This window comes from Vulpes lagopus, chromosome 7 (genome assembly GCF_018345385.1).
Source record: "Vulpes lagopus strain Blue_001 chromosome 7, ASM1834538v1, whole genome shotgun sequence".
Lineage (NCBI taxonomy): Eukaryota > Metazoa > Chordata > Mammalia > Carnivora > Canidae > Vulpes > Vulpes lagopus.
Genome location: NC_054830.1, coordinates 82640857 through 82657775, shown reverse-complemented (window position 1 = coordinate 82657775; position 16919 = coordinate 82640857). Strand labels below are relative to the sequence as shown.

General features: G+C 39.1%; 1 protein-coding gene across 1 annotated transcript in view; it reads right to left on the bottom strand.

The window, feature by feature from the left end:
• APTX (aprataxin) overlaps positions 1-16848 on the bottom strand; it is a 40554-nt gene extending 23706 nt beyond the window's left edge. Inside the window, exons 1-2 of the mRNA XM_041761148.1 lie at positions 16380-16848; positions 5678-5762 (exon numbers count right to left, since the gene is read on the bottom strand). The gene's annotated coding sequence lies outside the window, so the exon portion shown is untranslated. The remainder of the gene's footprint in view (positions 1-5677; positions 5763-16379) is intronic.
• Between the last annotated feature and the right edge of the window lie 71 nt (positions 16849-16919).

Sequence of the window (16919 nt, the reverse complement as noted above, 5' to 3'; positions counted from 1 at the left end):
TCTCTCTCTCTCTCTCTCTCTCTCTCTGTGTGACTATCATAAATAAATAAAAAAAACAAATATTTATTGAGTACCTGCTATATTGATAGGTACAGTTTAAGGTATAAGGAATACAGAAATGAACAAAATAAAGACACCTTTTCAGTCTAGTGGAGAGAAAACGGACAACATACAAACAAATGTATGTCATATGTTTATTTAAATGTCACAAAGAAAGCAATATAAATTATTCCATGCTATTAAAATAATCCTATGCAAAACCATTTATACTAATACCATTTATATTAATTTCTAGAACATGGAAAACTAAAATCTATAGTGGAAAAAAATCATAACACTGATTACCTCTCTAAAAATAGGGCCAGGAATTGACTGAAAAAGGTATTTGAAAGAACTTTCTTGGTGATAGTGATATTCTATATCTTGATAAGGGTTTGGGTTAACTGATACATGTGTCTGTCAAAATTCATCAAAATTGTACAATTAAGACTTGCGCATTTCTATGTAAACTTACCTAAAAAACTTTAAACAAATATTGAACTCTAGTTAATGATACGCAAGCTGAAATACTGAAAGACAAAAGGTACTGTTATCTGCAATTCACCGAATTGTATATAAAAAGTAGATGAATAGAGAGATGAAGAAAAATGAGATAGAGCAAGCAGAGTAAGATGCCAATTGTAGAATCCAGTGGTTTAAAAAAAAAAAAAAAAGAATCCAGTGGTTATATGGGATGAGCAAAGCCCTGGCCCAGTTGCAGTACTCAAATGCATTCCTAGATCAGAGGAGTTCTAGCTCTCCATTGGCTGATACATTTATTCATTCACTCAACAAGTATTTCTGAGCACCTCCTACTTGTCATTGTTTTAGGTACTATGGCTACCAAATTTAAACAAAAAGTTCCTGCTTTCAAAAAGCTAACAATCTAATGGGGAGGGGCAGACCATAAAGAAATATATAGGTCATGTAAAGATAAATGCTATAAGGAAAAAGCAATATAGAAAGTGAGTGGATATTTTGAATATTATGAAAGGCCTTTTTTGAGCACAGACCTAAAAGAAGAAGTCATGTGGATATCTAGGTGGAAAAAGGAAATCATCAAAGGATTTTAAGCAGAGGAGTAACCTTTATTTTGGAGCTCTGCTACCACCAATTTTTATTGAAGTGACATATTTCTAAAGGATCATTCCATTCTATTTATTTCATGGCATCAGAATCCTAAAAAGAGGGACTGGCTTACAATTCTGCTGTTTCTTCAAACCTTAATGTCTGTATCCATTCACCACTTAGAGTGCCTCCTCTGTATCAGGCAGAGAGCTAAGTGTTGAGGATGGAGAAGTTAAGCCAGACACAGCTCCACAGTTTAAGGGACTTTCAAACTAGTGAGCAAGCAGCCAGCATAATTTCACATTTCACAGACTTATCCCTAAGCTATTCTATTCTCCCAAGCCTGTCGGTATCCTTCCTGCCAAATACTGACCTAGCTGCTTTTATACTTCAGACTGGACACCCAGTGGCATTTCCTGACCATGGTTTGGCTCCTCTTGGCAACAGATTTGTATGTCTATGCTTTTACACTATTCAGACAACCACAAAACCCTCCTACCTTGTCATTAATTTTGCCAGCAAAGCTCCATCTCTGCATATCAAAATAACACAGTTTAATGAAGTTTACTCTTTCTTTCTACACACATAGAATAATGTAACTCTAAATTATATTGTTTGTAACAAATGTTTTTAACCACTCTCCAGAGAGGTTTTGATACAGAAAAGACGTCACTTTCCACCTATGTGACTTCTCCCAATATCTTGGAGATAGTGGATATGGTCAATGTGATTGAAGAGAAAAAAGAACAAAAAAATTTTTTTGTAAAAGGTAGATTTAGCTTCTCTGTGGTAACCTATTACTTTACTAGACCCCATTGATTCTCATTTCTCAGAATTCTCACCTTTCTATAGTCCCTCCCTACACTGACTCTGGACTTGGTCAAGGGACTGGCTTTGGCCAGTGAGACATTAACAAGTACAATCCTTGCTAAATGCTTGTACATTGTGGCCTATCCTCTTGGGGTGCTTCTCTTCACAACCTAGCTGTCATGCTGTGAGAAACCCAGCTTAGTCATGTAAAGAGATCATGTGAAATAAAACTGGGGTCCTAACCAACCATCCCAGCTGAGCTCCTGGCTAACAGACAGCATGTGAATGGCCCAGCTTGGAAGGACCTTCTAGCCCTAGTTGAACCATCCCAGCAGTCACCACATAGAACAAAGATGAGCTATGCCTGCTAAGCCTTGCCCTGATAGCATAATTTTGAGCATATAAATAACTTGTTACATTTTGGGGGCAATTTGTCCCACAGTATTAGAATACCCTTTTCTTTATTTTTTTTTCTCTTAAATTTTATTCATTTATGATAGGCACACAGTGAGAGAGAGAGAAGCAGAGACACAGGCAGAGGGAGAAGCAGGCTCCATGCACCGGGAGCCCGACGTGGGATTCGATCCCAGGTCTCCAGGATCGCGCCCCGGGCCAAAGGCAGGCGCCAAACCGCTGCGCCACCCAGGGATCCCAAATACCCTTTTCTTTAAAAAAAAAAAATATATATATATATATAGGACACTGTCACCACTGTATGCTGGAATTCTTAAGACTGAAATATATGAACTTCGGGTCAAGGTTCATTTTCCCCATTAAGAGAATTGCCTTACATACTTGTGTAATTGTTAGCTTAATGTCTGTGCTCTCATTCATCTGCAACCTCTGTAAGGGAGGATTATGTTTGTCATGTTCAACACTGTCTCATTGACCTATAAAGGCCCCTAGCACATAAGATGCACTCAATCAACATTTTAGTAAGTCAATATCATGTTGATTTACTAGCTATGTTAGTTCCTGTATTTGCATAAGATAGTAATTCTTTGACCATTATTACTAGCAAATGCTTATATAATGTTTACTACTTGTAGATACCTGTACTTTACATTAACTCATTAACTATTTAATCTTCACAATAATCCTGTAAGCTAGGTACTATCATTATCCTCTTTTACAGATGGGGAAACTGAGACACAGAAAGGATAAATAACTTGCTTATTGGGGGGCCAGGATCCAAACCGAGGAAGTCAGTTTCCAGAATCCATATTCTTAGCCACTACATTATCTCTCCCAGATTCCTATCCTAAGTCTGGCAGTGCAGTGCCATTGCTGCTGAAACAAGAATAAGGTAAGATGACACATCAGAAGATGAAGAACATTGTCATAATTAAGACATGACCATGACTCTGTAGATAGAAAGCTGGACACAGAGACCAGGTTCTTGCTCTGAAACACCTTTACAATGTCAATGACATCAGAATGAGAGGTGGTGATATCCCTTATGCCAGACCCTACCCCCAAAGCTCCAACCCTGCCAGGTAAAATGACTAAACACCAACCTGTGAATTCAGGTCAACCCCATTCCCCCTACAGGCTATAAAAAGCTGTGGCTGCTATCTCAGCATTGAGTCTCTTTTAATGCCCGTGCTACTGAACCTATCACTGCATCTTCCTGAAGCTCAGCATAGAAAACGATGGCAAAGGCACACCCTGGCATCATCATAAGCCCTACTTCTCCTCTAAAGGAAAGCCTGGGTGTGGGAGTCTGGATTTAAGCCAGTGGCACTCTCAAGGTCACCTGCAAACTGACTTCCCAATTTGATGAGTACAGTACTTTCCTAACCCAATACTACCACTACCACCACCACCAGCAAGTGTGTATACACACAGACAAATGCCTCTGGCCTCTCATATGTGGAGAAAACATAAGAAATTTAACATTAAAATGGTGAAATGGCAGGGCACTTGGGTGGTGCAGTCAGTTAAGTGTCCAATTCTTGGTTTCAGCTCAGGTCATGATCTCAGGGTCTTCAGATCAAGCCCTGGGTTAGGCTTCATGCTCAGTGTGGACTCTGCTTGAGATCCTCTCTCCCTCTCCCTCTGCCCCTCTCCTGCTTGTGCATTTTCTCTCTCTCTCTCTCTCTCTCTCAAATAAATAAAATCTTTTTAAAAAAATACTGAAGTGGCAGTTTAACTCAAGAGTAGAAGAATTATTTCACAGCTGTGTTGTTAGATAACTACAAAAGAGGTACAGAGTTGGGGAGCAAGATTTTAAGTCTTGGAAATTAGAGGGGCCTTTTTTTAAGGTTTTATTTATTTGACAGAGAGAGAGAGAGAACACAAGCAAAGAGCAGCAGGCAGAGGGAGAGGAAGAAGTAGGCTTCCAGGTGAGCAGAGAACACAATGTGGGGCTTGATCCCAGGACGCTGAGATCATGACCTGAGCCGAAGGCAGATGCTTAACTGGTTGAGTCACCCAAATGCCCTACAGGGGCCTTTCTAGAGAAAGTCTTCAAACTGGGTATTCTCCGTTTGACATTCCTTCAACAAATACTTTTTGCTCCCTGCTATATGACAATAACTGTCCTAGGTGTGGGAGATAAAACCTGTGATGCTATCTATGATCACTGAGACAGCCCCCCGCCTCAGTGTAACCTGCTGAATCTTTTTTGGGTGTGCTGAATCTCCATCCAGCTATAAGAGGCATCCTTATGAAATGGCCACCCTGTCAGTGATGCTGTCAAGGACACTGCTTCTGATACAACACAATGTTCTCTTAAGAGCATCCCTGGGAAACAGTCCAATCTGATCTCAATTTAGGGAATAGTTTTACTTTTGCAGAATAATGGGTTTGTTTTTTATCAATGGACACCATGAACTGTGGGACCAATGAGGCTGTCAGCTTAGAGATAAATTCATGGCCCAGCTATAGCAAATGTGAAGGTCATTCCTACATGCATTATTAGCTTTGTCCCTGGTTCTGTTTTGTCTCTACCCACGTTTTTATTTCTTCATTCTCTGCACTTTTAATTTATGGCATCTTGAGGTGTGCATATGTGTGTGTGATTTTTCTGTTTGTTTTTTTGGGTTCTTTTTGTATCCTTAGAAATGACTATGAACCCTTCTGGAAGAAACATCACCATCAATGTTTATAATATACTATACACATTCATATATATGCTATGTTAGAGTTGTGTCCACAGCATGATGTCCACACAGAGTGCTTATAATTCTGTTAAGGGCATTAGAGAAGACCTTGCAAAAGGCTCATTTCTTGGGTTGTATCTTTTGTTTGTTCTTTGCTTTGTTAAGGATGTTACAGAATTTATTCATAGTGACAAGAATTAAACAAAATTAAATTGCTGCCAAGTAAAGATACTAAAAAAAAAAAATCTCGCAGAGTAGATTTTTATGTCATCTCATAAGTTCATGGGACACCACAGAAACTGTTTACAACAAATTGAGGCTACTTCCACAAGTTTCCTTTCATCAATTTTTTTCTGACAAAAAGATCAGGGGCACAAATAATTCATATCTACATCAGAATTTATGTGCAGAGAAGGAAATTCAAATGGAATATCAAAATAAAATTGGAAAATACTTGATTTCAAAGTGAGGTAAAGAATTAAAATATTTACCTACAAGATAGATAGATAGATATATAGATATAAATATCTATATATATATATAAAACTGAATTATTCAAATAAAGGAGAACAAGCAAGCTTTAGAAACTAAAATGATCTAGATCAAGTGTTTCAGTCTGGAGCAGATACTAAGAATCATTTAGTTCAGTTGCATACCTGTGCAGCAGTATTCTTCCTTAATTCTTCATTCTATCTTGCAGGTAGACCCCAGCCTTGGACTTTCCCTGGGTTGTGTGGCTGCCTATGTGGGAACAGGGTGAGAAAAAGAATAGTTGCTGACACATTGTTTTAAGTGTGCTGGATCAGCAGATTATTTTTAAATACACTGATTGAGCTCTTTTTTTTTTCTTTAAAAAGAGTTCTATCAATATAAAAACTCATATTGACCAACTGCATACAGAGGACCTCAAAAGAGAAATAAGTCAGGATCACATGGATGAGGCATTCCACAATTTACAAATAAAAAGACAGAAAAGACATGTTCGCATTCTTTCATTCTTCAACAGTGTGAAAAATTACAATCATTGTCCTTCACATAAGAAAAAGAAAAAGAGAAGGTAACATAGACTTCATGACCTCTTTCAGTTACCTACACAGCTTGGTACTTTATTTTTTTTCTTTTTCTTTTTTGCATTTTTTAAAATTTAAATTCAATTTGCCAACATATAGTATAACAGTGCTCATTCCATCAAGTGCCCTCCTTAATACTTGTCACCCTAAGGCCTGGCACTTTAAAGGGGGCACAATGCATATTCATGTATTCATCCAGTAAATATTTATTGAGTACCTACCCTGTGCCAGTCAATGTTCTAGATGCCTGGGATATATCATAAAACAAAGATTCCTGCCCAAGTGAAATTTTAGTTCAATTGGAACAGAGGTAGAGAGAGAAGAGACAATAAATATGTTATATCATCAGTGCAATGGAAAAAAAGAAAAAGTAGAGGAGAGAAGGAATTGGAAGTGCTGAGGAGGAATAGCAGACTGCAATTTTTAATAGGGTAGACCCTATAGGGCTCATTGAGAAGGTGACATTTAAACAAAGCCTTGAGGAAGATAAGGTGCTCAATAAACATTTGTTGATTAAATAAATGAATTAGAGCAAAAAAAAAAACAGAAAAGAATAAGGCATGTTCAGGTAATGATGAGAAATCAACTTTGAGGAGGTAGACTACTGGGAGATGAATCTGAGAAGGAGATGGGAGGCTCATTGGCCTGGGTATAAAGCTAAAGGTATGGATTTATAAAATCTAGAATTTACAAAGAACTTTCTGTTATAGTCTTAATTAACTATCACATCTGCAGCATAGTTTTTTTTTTTTTTTTTTTTTTTTTTATTTATGATAGTCACAGAGAGAGAGAGAGAGGCAGAGACACAGGCAGAGGGAGAAGCAGGCTCCATGCACCGGGAGCCCGACGTGGGATTCGATCCCGGGTCTCCAGGATTGCGCCCTGGGCCAAAGGCAGGCGCCAAACCGCTGCGCCACCCAGGGATCCCTGCAGCATAGTTAATTTCATCTCCACTTTACCAATAAGGAAACTATGCTCAGAGAGGCTCAGTAATTTTCCTGAGATCACATAGCCAGTCAGATGCAGAGCCAGAACTTAAACCTGACTTTCAACTTCAGGCTGTCCCTACTGCCCTGTCACCTCCCCCAAGAAAAAGTACACAAGTTGTAAAAAGAAAGGAGAGTTGTAAAATATACTACTAAAATATAAAATATCACATGCCAGTTATAAAAAACATAGAGATAGGATGTAAAAATAAAATCTAATGTAAACTTTTATTTTTTAAAAATTTTAAACATGTTTTCAAAATTATACACTCTGTAGAGCAACTAATAAATTGTGGATGCTCAACAAAAAGTTAAGACAGTAAAATAAGAGCCTAATTTGAATACTGCACTGTGGTATTGGCAACAGAGAATACATGGCTACAAATATATTTCTATCATAAGTACCTTTCTTCTTTTTAAGATTTTATTTATTTATTCAGGAGAGACACACAGAGAGAGGCAGAGACACAGGCAGGGGGAGAAGCAGGCTCCTCCGAAGGAGCCTGATGTGGGACTTGATGTGGGACCCGACGTGGGACTTGATCCTGGAACCCAAGGATCAAGACCTGAGCCAAAGGTAGACACTCAACCACAGAGCCACCCAGGCATCCCATAAGTACCTTTCTTTTTACTACAAACTTCTACATACTTTTACTTTCAGATTGATTTTTCTCTTACAAACACAATAATATTTTGTAATTTTCATTAATAAAAAATATTACTTCTCAATTATATAAGAAATACTTGAATGTTTTCTTTAAAAAGTTAAAGTCTCAGAGATAAGTAAGCAGTACTATCAAATTGGAGTACTATGCTCCAGCTCTTTTTCTATGGAAACTTGTATATCCAAGTGGTTCCTGACTACATGTAGATGTTAGTATGTTTAAAACTGAACTTACCATTTTCCCCTCAGAGTACATCAGGTCACCTGATGTCCTGTGTCTGTAAATGGCATCATCCATCAGAAACCTTACATTCCGTATTTTATCTGCCCACTCACCTATCATATCTGACCATCAATCTATTCCTACAAGTTTACCTCTGTAATGTCTTGTGTTACTACCCTCTCTTCTCATGCTTACTTCCACTGCTTTAATATTGGCTACCAGTTCTACTATTGCCCAGCCAGGTTCACAGGTGTGTGACCGGTGGAGTCACACACAGTCTCACACTTAGAAAGGCTCCATGCTTGGAGTCTTTGCTGTCACTGTCTTAAAATTATTAATAATCTTTTAATAAGGGGGCCTATGTTTTCATTTTGCACTGAGACTCACAAATTATGTAGCCAATTTTATACTATTGTAATAGCATCCTAATTAGTACCCACTTTCCCAGTAAGGCCCTGCTGCAACCCACCCTCTACAACTCTGTAGGGAATTAAAAAGAAGATATTCCATTAGAATCAGATCAAGCAAACATGGCACAGAGGTCTCCCTAATTTGAGGCTGAGAGGTCTGAAGTATGACTTTAAATTGAAAAGATGAATTAATGAAAAATTAAATTTCCATATAACCAAAGAGCGAACCCCCATTATCTATGGATACTTTTCCATTACAATTACTTAGGGAAAATGGCCAAAGTAAACACAACCCTCCGTGAAGCCAGAGTGGTATACGGAAAGACAACAGGCTTTGCATTCAGAAAGAATGAGTTGAAATACCAAATCTGACTACTTACTGTGTAACTTTGGGCAAATTACTTGAATTCTCAAATTTTTACTTTCTTATTGATAAAATAAAGAAAATTATCTGGCAGGACTTTTCTGAGACTCACAAAATAATAGAGACCCAGTTCAGTTCAACACTTACTGAATGTCTACTCTGTGCAAGACCATGCCTTTATGCCAATGACATCAAGACGATTAAGACTTCCTTACATTATGGAAAAGAGGAGGAGAGAAAGGGACTGAGGTGAGGAGAAACTTTATAAGGGAAAAACCTAACAAATGCTACCTCACCAGGTGAGATCAGGTAAACATCAATAGGGATAAGTCATGTTCATAGTATGTACCTTGGATATGATATGACGGAACTAAGCACTTTAACATTGTGGTCTTACTCCCCCAAACCCATTATAGAACCAAACTAAAATGGAATCACTTATGTCAGAGACAAATGGAGATGGTCAGTGCAGGCATATAAAGGACACTTAACCTAATCTTAGAGGAATTTACAGTTCTTCTCAGAAATCAGCAAGTACATCAGCCAATTCCCAAAGGCCAAGTCAATTCATGCCATCTCTGGAATTCCTCATTCCCCTGACTCAGCTACCCTAATCCAAACAAGAAAGAAGACCACTAGGAAACCAATTATCTGAAAGAAAAAAAAAAGAAAAAAAAAAAAACCTTCCACATTTACCCCATTAAAAATCCCTTAGACTTGAAACTCATTTCTCCAGTTGCCCTGAGTTCTCCAGCTTGCAGGTAGAAAGCCTTGCAATAAACTCATCTCTGCTTTTTTTTTTTTAATTCAGTGTATAGTTTGGATTTTGACATTATAAATTTTTTTTAATTTTTTTTTAATTTATTTATGATAGTCACAGAGAGAGAGAGAGAGGCAGAGACACAGGCAGAGGGAGAAGCAGGCTCCATGCAGGGAGCCCGACATGGGACTCGATCCAGGGTCTCCAGGATCAGGCCCTGGGCTGAAGGCGGCGCTAAACCGCTGAGCCACCTGGGCTGCCCCTGTCTCAGATTTTTTAAATTTACTTTTCTTACTTTTGATAACCTTGACAGTTTTAAGGGGCACTGGCCAGATATTTTGTAGACTGTTTTTCATTTTGAGTTTGTCTACTGTTTTTCTCATGGTAGACTGGGTTTATAATGTCAAAATCCTGGGATCCCTGGGTGGCGCAGTGGTTTGGCGCTTGCCTTTGGCCCAGGGCGCGATCCTGGAGACCCGGGATCGAATCCCACATTGGGCTCCCGGTGCATGGAGCCTGCTTCTCCCTCTGCCTGTGTCTCTGCCTCTCTCTCTCTCTCTCCTCTGTGTATTCTCATGAATAAACAAAATCTTTAAAAAAAAAAAATCTGAGACATTGTAACATTTAAGAGGAGTCTAAGGACCAGGATGACCAAAAATAATGTGTGGTATCCTGGAGGGGTCCTGGAACAGAAAAGAGACACCAAGTACAAACTAAGGACATTCAAATAAATAGTGAGCTTTAGTTACTAATAATGTATCAGTATTCGTGGATTAGTTGTAACTCTTATTATATTAACATGCTGACAATAGGGAAAATTGGATGCTAGATACAAAGGAATGCTCTATACTATCCTTGCAACTTTTCTAGTCTGAAACTATTCTAAAATAAAAAATGTATTTAAAAACTAACAACTAGGGGCACCTGGGTGGCTCAGTTAAGCATCATCTGGTCATGATTCTGGGGTCCTCGGATCAAGCCCCAAGTCAGGCTCCCTGCTCAAGGGGGAGTCTGCTTCTCCCTCTCCCTCTGACCCTCCTCCCTGCTCATGCTTTTGCTCATTCTTTCTGTCTCAAATGAAAAAATTAAAAAATATTTTAAAAATTTAAAAAATAAAAAATAACAACGGGAATGGTGAGTGGTTGCAAGGGAGAGGAGCTCATAAAGAAGACTACACTATATATAGTTCTACAGAGAAGAAGAAAAGCAAATTGGTGACACTCAAAAAAAAAAAAATTCCAGCCTCATTAGGCCCCACAGTCAATTAAAAACTAAACATTTCAAGAAATTTAATTTATACAAGCATAAGAAACAGTATTTCAGCTACAATTTACTTTCCATTTTGTACTTTCCAATAAAAATTTTCTCTTTTTAATCTAAAGAAAAAAGTATAATGGTAATTCTGCACACCCAAAACTGGATTCATCTTTACCCTCTTCAATTCTGCCCCACCACAGCCCTCTTGTCCTCTTCTTTCTAGGCTCGCTATCCCAGGAAGGGCCTCAGCATCATCCTGCTGCTCAGGCCTTTACACCGGAGGTCAGCCATGATTCCTTCTCCCTCACCTCTGCAGCTAGTCACGAAGAGCTGCAGATTCCACCTCTATGTTTCTATTTCTCTCCCTCTCCATTTCTATTATTTAGGCCTCACCACTTGTAATCTTTTCTCTCACAATAAAAGCTTCCTAAGAATCCATCTTTCACATTAGCACTAAACAATTGCTCTAAAATGTAAGTATGATCAAATCATCTATAAAAAAGAGTTGCTGTGAGGATTCATATATGACAATATTTATAGAAAGTTTAGCCCAGTGCCTGATAGGTACTCAGAAAAAAAGTCCGCTCTTAGAGGTTATATCATCATCCTCTCAGTATTTTTTCAAGATAAAATTCAAACTACTAGCATAATGCTCAAGCCCCAATGACTTGGCTTCTGTCATGCCTCTAGCCATCCAGCTACCTCCTTGGACACTTGTAATATGGTCACATGGTTATGGAAAGTTATGAAGCATACCACTGAAATAAAATAAATGGTAAGACAAGAGACCATTCATGATAACAAAAAGACAATGTTAAAAAAACAAAACAAAACAAAAAGACAATGTTTAGTAACAACTTCAAGAAGAAATGATCGGGACCTAGCCTTTAAAAAAGAGTGACTATAGGGGATCCCTGGGTGGCTCAGCAGTTTAGTGCCTAGGGCGTGATCCTGGAGTCCTGGGATGGAGTCCTGCTTCTCCCTCTGCCTGTGTCTCTGCCTCTCTCTCTCCCCCTGTGTCTCTCATGAATAAATAAATAAATTCTAAAAAAAAAAAAAAAAAAAGAAAGAAAAAAAACAGCAACTATAAAACACAATAAAGGGAATATGTAGCTGTATGCATAATATACCTTGTTCACGGATAGGAAGAGTCAACCTGATAGACATGTTAATTCTCCCCAAATCAACTGACATATAAAAGCACTGTAATTGTAATCACAATCCAAATCACATTAGGATTTAGGGTTAATTGGTCAGAAGTATTCTTAAATTCATCTGGAAAGATAAACATACTAGAAAATGCCAGGAAAAACTGTAAAAAGGAGGAACACTGAGAGGACCTAGGCCTCCCAAGACATTAAAATGCATCGTAAGAGGTGCCTGGGTGGCTCAGTCAGTTAAGTGTCTGCCTTCTGCTCAGGTCATAATCCCAGGGTCCTGGGAGTGTCAGGCTCCCTGCTCAGCTAGGAGTCTGCTTCTCCCTCTCCCTCTGCCTTCCCCTGCTCATGTCCGTGTTCTCTCTCTCTCTCTCTCTCTCTCTCAAATAAATAAAATCTTTGAAAAATAATTTTTAAAATGCATTTTAATGTAAATTCAGTATAAGAAAAATAGCATTTCATATTAGGAAAAACAGAGTATTAAAACAGAAAAACTGGTTCACCATTTGAAGAAAAATAAAACTCAATTACTTACAAACAATCCTCAGCATTTACACCAAAATCAGTTCTAGGGGAATAAAGATTTAAATGTAAAAAAATGGAATGATGAAACAACTAGAAGAAAACCCGGGAGAATACGTTTATAATGCTGGATTGGTGAAAGCTGCCTAAGCATAATAAAGAGGGGAAATGAAGAGAGAAGAAAAGAAACACAAAAGTCAAAAAAGGGAAGGGTACTTACTTACTACAATTTTAAACCTGCATTTACATTGACCCAACAACTTCAATTCTAGATGTTCATCTTACAGAAACACTGGCATGAGTGTCTATAGCTGTATTTGAGAAATTCTCTGCAGCATTGTTTGTAAAACACTGGAAATTGCCAAAATGTTCATCAATACAGGAATGGTCAAATAAATTATAATGCCTGCATACTATATATTATGAGGCTATTACAAATAATAAGGTAGATTTATTTATTCTAACATGTTAAGATGACAAAATTAACTGAAAGAGATAAGTTTCAAACAGCATGTATATGATTCCACTTAACAAAAAAAATCACATGCTAAATTATTGCTAATCTTTTTGTATTTTATATAAATAACACTGCTTAAAGGTACTAAGTTCTCTAACTGAAAAACTAGAATATTCATCAAGACATATTTTTAGGGATGCCTGAGTGGCTCAGTGGTTTAGCGCCTACTTTCAGCCCAGGGCATGATCCTGGAATCCTGGGATCGAGACCCACATCAGGCTCCCTGCATGGAGCCTGCTTTTCTTTCTGCCTGTGTCTCTGCCTCTCTCTCTCTCTCTTTCTCTGTCTCTCATGAATAAATAAATAAAATCATTAAAACAAAAAGGACATATTTTTAGCATCATTAGGTTTCTATGAAAGAAAAATATTAGAATATATGTAATGTTTTTTAAGGCTAATTCTGCTGTTGGGGTGACAAATTACTAGTTCAAAGCCTGAAGTGGGAAGAAAGTATTTTATACTTTTTTAAGTTTAACTTTTTAAATAAGTACTACATTCAAATAGGCTAAATATTCCAAAATTACAAAATAGTGTTTTCTGAAATGTCTCCTCTCCCCAGCACCTTCCTCTCCCCTAAGGCAATCGTATTTCAAGTTGTTGGATATCCTTGAGAAATATTCTGTACACATACAAGCAAATAAGCACATAGTTTTCCTTTTTTAAAACCAACTTTTACACCCTTTATTGTATTCTTAATATAGAATGAAGTTCACTTAGCTTGCAAGGTTTTGGAGGGGGGTAAGATTTTATTTATTTATTGAGAGAGAGAGCATGAGTGAGCCCATACAAGCAGGGGGAAGGGGCAAAGGGAGAGGGAGAAGCAGAGTCACCACTGAGCAGGGAGCCCAAGGCAGGACTCCATCCCAGGAATCTGACATCATGACCTGAGCCAAAGACAGATGCTTAACCCACTGAGCCACAGTGGGTTTTAAAAGGTGCTCCAGCTTGCGGGTTTTAAAAGGATTTTTAATATTACATTTCATAGCTTTATTCTGACTTCCATCTTTCTCAAAGTTTTGGGAATTTCAATTTGATTCCTGAAGCAAAAGGAAACACTAAATACAGTAATATTTAAGAAATACTAGACATAAGGGCAGCCCGGGTGGCTCAGGGGTTTAGCACCACCTTTAGCCCAGGGCGTGATCCTGGAGTCCCAGGATTGAGTCCCATGTCGGGCTCCCTGCATGGAGCCTGCTTCTCCCTCTGCCTGTATCTCTGCCTCTCTCTCTGTCTCTCTCTCTCTGTCTCTCATGAATAAATAAAATCTTTTTTAAAAATTATGGTAAAAATTATTTTAAAAAAAGAAATACTGGACATAACATTTATTGTGGAAACTCTCAGTTGAAGTTCTTTGATATATTCTACTTATTCCACATGCTTAACTGATGTTAGATTAACAAATGCAGGTTTGTTTATAGGTTTATAGAATGGTGAGGTCGGAATTTTAGAACTATGCTTCAAATGCTTCAAAACACATAAACTTGTAATTTTTTATTGTTCTCTATTGATTGTTCACATTTTTACACTTACTGGACTCTTGGTCTGAGATACTCATCTGGATGGTGCAAGGTTCCACTACTCAGCATCTCAATACTCTTCCTTTATTAGCATTTACAACACAACTTATCCTTTTTTGTGTGGTGAGATCCTTGAAGGCAGAGAACATGATTTCAGTGATTTTTATATTACCCAACCCCAGTGCTCTGCCTGGCAGTATTAGACTTTAAATAAGTATTGGTTAAAGAAACAAAGTTTATACCAGAGGCAATAAGTTGAGAAGGTAGTATCTAACATTGTAAAGATTATGTGCCTCTCTGTCAAAGCGAAAGCAGAGAAGTGGACAAGTACATTTGGGAAAACTGCAGATAGCTTAGTGTGACTGGGTGCACAGTTTAAATAAAAGAGGTGAGGCTGGGAATCCCTGGATGGCTCAGCGGTTTAGTGCCTCCCTTCCGCCCAGAGCATGGTCTTGGAGTCCTGGGATGGAGTCCCACATCAGGCTCCTGCATTTCTCTGCCTATGTCTCTGCCTCTCTGTCTCTCATGAATAAATAAAATCGTAAAAAAGGGGGGGGGGGTTGAAAAGGTACACATCAGAATGCCTCAATGGTTAAAATTCAAAATACTGAGTTTAGCAAGCTATACACAAGGTTGTTCCCCAACTAGCTCTGAAGCCTAGCCTACTGCCACCCACTCCTTTAGCTATGGTAATATCTAATTACTTACAATTCCCTAGAAGTATCACATTCTTTCATTAGCCTTCTCTTTTGCTTTCTCTTTTGCAGTGAATGTTTTTCTCCCTTTAAAACTCAGCTCAATGGCAGTTCCTCAGAAAGTTAAAAATGGAGCCACCTTAGGACCTACCAATTGCACTACTAAGTATACACCCAAAGATACAAATGTAGTGATCCAAAGGGGCACCTGCACCCCCATGTTTATATAACAGCAGTGGCTACTTCTCAATAGCTAAACTATGGAAAGAGCCCAGATTTCATCAACAGATGAATGGATAAAGATGTGGTATACATATACAATGGACTGCTACTCAGCCATCAAAAATGCCATTTGCAATGATGTGGATGGAGCTAGAGGGTATCATGCCAAGTAAAATGTCAATCAGAGAAACACAGTTTTATGGTTTCGTTCATATATGGAATTTAAGAAACAAAGCAGAGGAGCATAGAGGAAAAAGGGAAAAATAAAATAAGCCATAATTAGAGAGGAAGATAAACCATAAGAGGCTCTTAACCATAGGAAACAAATTGAGGGTTGCTGAAGGGGTGGAAGGTGGGGGGATGGGATAACAGGGTGATGGGCATCAAGGAGTGCACATGATGTAACAAGCACCGAATGTTCTGTACAACCCATGAATCACTGAACTCTACCTCTGAAACTAATAATACACTATATGCTAATTAAATTTTTAAGTGACATCTTAAAAAAAAAAAAAAACTCAGCTCAACGACTTTCCTTTCCCTATTCCACCAGATTTGACACACTGTCTCCCCTGTTGACCTGTATTTTATGGTTCCCTTAAGCTCACTGACATATATTGTTCCCCGCTAAAATCTAAGTGATGTGAACACAGGTTTCTCTACTTTGCATCTCCAGCTTTCTTGGCGGTAGACAGACACTCCTGTTTGATATTCTTGAATGTAACAGATTCCATTTTCCATTATAGCTCCCATCTCAACATATGAAAGTACAAGGACTCACTCTGCGGACTGTGAATCCAAGTTCACAGAGTGGTGTAGCCTAAAATTTAGCTCATAAATGATTCGTTAGCCACTCTTGGTGCCCCTCACTAGCCAACAGGGTGAATGCCAGGCCAGGGCTCCAAGGCTCTCGGTTTGCACCAATGCACTCCAAACATTTCCCTGTACTCAATGTGTATGTAAGACACTGTCAAGACCAAGGCAAATAACATACATAGACGCCTGGACTTGCACACAGCTCTTCACTTGCAATTTGGTGGATTACAAGGCCATGGACTTCACGTGAAAAAGAGAAAAATCCAAGGACTGTGAGGTTGTCCAGAGCAGGCCCAAGCACCTTTGTTCTGCACTTCTTCCTCGGCGGGTTTCGAGAATCTCAGGGCTGACCACCGAGCCAATGACAGACGCCCAAAGACGCAAAAGAGGAGCCGGCAGAAAGGAGGTCCGGGCAGGGCTTTGTTCTGAGAGGTTCCTGCTCCCACCTCAGCTCCTGCACGGGGCTCGATTCCCAAGCCCTCATTGTCCTCACAGGCGGCAGCGGCCCGCGAACTTGGGAATTCGTAGTTGGCCCAGGACCGCACAGCTCCTTAGCAATCCCCGCTCCCGCCAGAGACTTCCGCACTCCCGGGCCCCGCGGGGCGGAGGAAGGAACTCCAGAAAGTTCCACGAGCGCTGGGAACCCAGGTTTAAGCCCACCCCCACAAGGCCCTTCGGCACAGCTCCTCCCAGCCCGAGCGCCCCCGCGCCGTTGCCG